At 52.4% G+C, this 4,327-nt stretch overlaps 1 non-coding gene across 1 annotated transcript; it reads left to right on the top strand.

The window, feature by feature from the left end:
- Positions 1-246: 246 nt before the first annotated feature.
- TRNAN-GUU (transfer RNA asparagine (anticodon GUU)) lies at positions 247-320 on the top strand. Its single transcript has one exon. It is a non-coding gene; the product is annotated as a tRNA-Asn (tRNA).
- The last annotated feature ends 4,007 nt before the right edge of the window (positions 321-4,327 follow it).

Genomic DNA, 4,327 nt, shown 5'->3' with positions numbered 1-4,327 from the left:
TGGAGTTTCGAGCCCACCCGGGGACAGTGTGTCGCTTTTTTTTCTTTGCGGTGATAGCTTTGAAGATATGTTCTGATGGTGGTGAAAGTGGAGCACGACTGTCTCCGTGGCGCAATTGGCTAGCGCGATCGGCTGTTAGACGAAAGGTTGGAGGTTCGAGCCCACCCGGAGTGGCGCGGCGCTTTTTTTCTTTGGACTGATAGCTTTGAAGATATGTTCTGATGGTGGTGAGAGTATAGCAGGACTGTCTCCGTGGCGCAATTGGCTAGCGCGATCGGCTGTTAACCGAGAGGTTGGAGGTTTGAGCCCACCCGGGGACGATGTGTCGCTTTTTTTTTCTTTTCGCTGATAGCTTTGAAGATATGTTTTGATGGTGGTGAGAGTGGAGCACGACTGTCTCTGTGGCGTCATTGGCTAGCGCGATCGGCTGTTAACCGAAAGGTTGGAGGTTCGAGCCCACCCGGTGGTGGTGCGGCGCTTTTTTTTCTTTGGGCTGATAGCTCCGAAGAAATGTTCTGACGGTGGTGAGAGTGGAGCACGACTGTCTCCGTGGCGCAATTGGCTAGCGCTATCGGCTGTTAACCGAAAGGTTGGAGGTTCGAGCCCTCCCGGGAGTGGTGTGTTGCTTTTTTTTCTTTGGGCTGATAGCTTTTAAGATATGTTCTGATGTTGGCTAGAGTGGAGCAGGACAGTCTCCGTGGCGCAATTGGCTAGCGCGTTCGGCCATTAACCGAAAGGTTAAAGGTTCGAGCACACCCGGTGGTGGTGCGGGCTTTTTTCTATGGGCTGATAGCTTTGAAGATATGTACTGATGGTGGTGAGAGTGAAGCAGGACTGTCTCCGTGGCGCAGTTGGCTAGCGCGATCGACTGTTAACCGAAAGGTTGGAGGTCCGAGCCCACCCGGTGGTGGTGCGGCGCTTTTTTTCTTTGGGCTGATAGCTTTGAAGATATGTTCTGATGGTGGTGAGAGTGGAGCAGGACTGTCTCCGTGGCGCAATTGGCTAGCGCGATCGGCTGTTAACCGAAAGCTTGGAGTTTCGAGCCCACCCGGTAGTGGCGCGGCGCTTTTTTTAGTTTGAGCTGATAGCTTTGAAGATATGTTCTGATGGTGGTGAGAGTGGAGCAGGACTGTCTCCGTGGCGCAATTGGCTAGCGCGATCGGCTGTTAACCGAAAGCTTGGAGTTTCGAGCCCACCCGGTGGTGGCGCGGCGCTTTTTTTAGTTTGAGCTGATAGCTTTGAAGATATGTTCTGATGGTGGTGAGAGTAGAGCAGGACTGTCTCCGTGACGCAATTGGCTAGCGCGATCGGCTGTTAACCGAAAGCTTGGAGTTTCGAGCCCACCCGGTAGTAGCTCGGCGCTTTTTTTTCTTTGAGCAGATGGCTTTGAAGATATGTTCTGATGGTGGTGAGAGTGGAGCAGGACTGTCTCCGTGGCGCAATTGGCTAGCGCGATCGGCTGTTAACCGAAAGCTTGGAGTTTCGGGCTCACCCGGTATTGGTGTGGCACTTTTTTTTTCTTTGAGCTGATAGCTTTGAAGATATGTTCTGATGGTGGTGAGAGTAGAGCAGGACTGTCTCCGTGGCGCAATTGGCTAGCGCGATCGGCTGTTAACCGAAAAGTTGGAGTTTCGAGCCCACCCGGGGACGGTGTATCGCTTTTTTTTCTTTGCGCTGATTGCTTTGAAGATATGTTCTAATGGTGGTGAGAGTGGAGCACGACTGTCTCCGTGACGCAATTGGCTATCGCGATCGGCTGTTAACAGAAAGGATGGAGGTTCGAGCCCGGCCGGGGGTGGTGCGGCGCTTTTTTTTCTTTGGGCTGATAGCTTTGAAGATATGTTCTGATGTTGGTGAGAGTGGAGCACGACTGTCTCCATGGCGCAATTGGCGAGTGAGATCGGCTCTTAACCGAAAGGTTGGAGGTTAGAGCCCACCCGGTGGTAGTGCGGCGCTTTTTTTTTCTTTGGGCTGATAGCTTTGAAGATATGTTCTGATGATGGTGAGAGTGGAGCATGACTGTCTCCGTGGCGCAATTGGCTAGCGTGATCGGCTGTTAACCGAAAGCTTGGAGTTTCGAGCCCACCCGGGGACGGTGTGTCGCTTTTTTTTCTTTCCGGTGATAGCTTTGAAGATATGTTCTGATGGTGGTGAAAGTGGAGCACGACTGTCTCCGTGGCGCAATTGGCTAGCGCGATCGGCTGTTGGACGAATGTTTGGAGGTTCGAGCCCACCCGGAGTGGTGCGGCGCTTTTTTTCTTTGGACTGATAGCTTTGAAGATATGTTTAGATGGTGGTGAGAGTATAGCAGGACTGTCTCCGTGGCGCGATTGGCTAGCGCGATCGGCTGTTAACCGAGAGGTTGGAGGTTCGAGCCCCCCGGAGTGGTGCGGCGATTTTTTTCTTGGGACTGATAACTTTGAAGATATGTTCTGATGGTGGTGAGAGTATAGCAGGACTGTCTCCGTGGCGCAATTGGCTAGCGCGATCGGCTGTTAACCGAGAGGTTGGAGGATTGAGCCCACCCGGGGACGGTGTGTCGCTTTTTTTTCTTTTCCCTGACAGCTTTGAAGATATGTTCTGATGGTGGTGAGAGTGGAGCACGACTGTCTCCGTGGCGCAATTGGCTAGCGCGATCTGCTGTTGACCGAAAGGTTGCAGGTTCGAGCCCACCCGGTGGTGGTGCGGCGCTTCTTTTTCTTTGGGCTGATAGCTGTGAAGAAATGTTCGGACGGTGGGGAGAGTGGAGCACGACTGTCTCCGTGGCGCAGTTGGCTAGCGCGATTTGCAGTTAACCAAAGAGTTGGAGGTTCGAGCCCACCCGTTGGTGGTGCGGCACTTTTTTTTCTTTGGGCTGATAGCTTTGAAGATATGTTCTGATGGTATTGAGAGTATAGCAGGACTGTCTCCGTGGCGCAATTTGCTAGCGCGATCAGCTGTTAAGCGAAAGGTTGGAGGTTCAAGCCCTAACGGGATTGGTGTGTTGCTTTTTTCTTTGCGCTGATAGCTTTGAAAATATGTTCGAATGGTGGTGAGAATGGAGCACGACTCTCTCCGTGGCGCAATTGGCTAGCGCGGTTGGCTGTTATCCGAAAGGTTGGAGGTTCGAGCCCACCCGGTGGTGGTGTGGGCTTATTTTTCTATGGGCTGATAGCTTTAAAGATATGTTCTGATGGTGGTGAGAGTGAAGCAGGACTGTCTCCGTGGCGCCATTGGCTAGCGCGATCGACTGTTAACCAAAGGTTTGAGGTTCGAGCCCACCCGGCGGTGGTGCGGCGCTTTTTTTCTTTGGGCTGATAGCTTTGAAGATATGTTCTGATGGTGGTGAGAGTAGAGCAGGACTGTCTCCGTGGCGCAATTGGCTAGCGCGATCGGCTGTTAACCGAAAGCTTGGAGTTTCGAGCCCACCCGGTAGTGGCTCGGCGCTTTTTTTTCTTTGAGCAGATAGCTTTGAAGATATGTTCTGATGGTGGTGAGAGTGGAGCAGGACTGTCTCCGTGGCGCAATTGGCTAGCGCGATCGGCTGTTAACCGAAAGGTTTGAGTTTCTAGCCCACCCGGGAACGGTGTGTCGCTTTTTTTTTCTTTGCGCTGATAGCTTTGAAGATATGTTCTGATGGTGGTGAGAGTGGAGCAGGACTGTCTCCGTGGCGCAATTGGCTAGCGCGATCGGCTGTTAACCGAAATCTTGGAGTTTCGAGCCCACCCGGTATTGGTGCGGCGCTTTTTTTTCTTTGAGCTGATAGCTTTGAAGATATGTTCTGATGGTGGTGAGAGTAGAGCAGGACTGTCTCCGTGGCGCAATTGGCTAGCGCGATCGGCTGTTAACCGAAAAGTTGGAGTTTCGAGCCCACCCGGGGACGGTGTGTCGCTTTTTTTTTGCGCTGATAGCTTTGAAGATATGTTCTGATGGTGGTGAGAGTGAAGCAGGACTGTCTCCGTGGCGCCATTGGCTAGCGCGATCGACTGTTAACCAAAAGGTTTGAGGTTCGAGCCCACCCGGTGGTGGTGCGGCGCTTTTTTTCTTTGGGCTGATAGCTTTGAAGATATGTTCTGATGGTGGTGAGAGTAGAGCAGGACTGTCTTCGTGGCGCAATTAGCTAGCGCGATCGGCTGTTAACCGAAAGCTTGGAGTTTCGAGCCCACCCGGTAGTGGCTCGGCGCTTTTTTTTTCTTTGAGCAGATAGCTTTGAAGATACGTTCTGATGGTGGTGAGAGTGGAGCAGGACTGTCTCCGTGGCGCAATTGGCTAGCGCGATCGGCTGTTAACCGAAAGGTTTGAGTTTCTAGCCCACCCGGGGACGGTGTGTCGCTTTTTTTTCTTTGCG

This window comes from Rhipicephalus microplus, unplaced genomic scaffold (assembly GCF_043290135.1).
Source record: "Rhipicephalus microplus isolate Deutch F79 unplaced genomic scaffold, USDA_Rmic scaffold_59, whole genome shotgun sequence".
In the NCBI taxonomy this organism is placed as follows: domain Eukaryota; kingdom Metazoa; phylum Arthropoda; class Arachnida; order Ixodida; family Ixodidae; genus Rhipicephalus; species Rhipicephalus microplus.
This window is presented reverse-complemented; position numbering and strand designations above follow the sequence as displayed.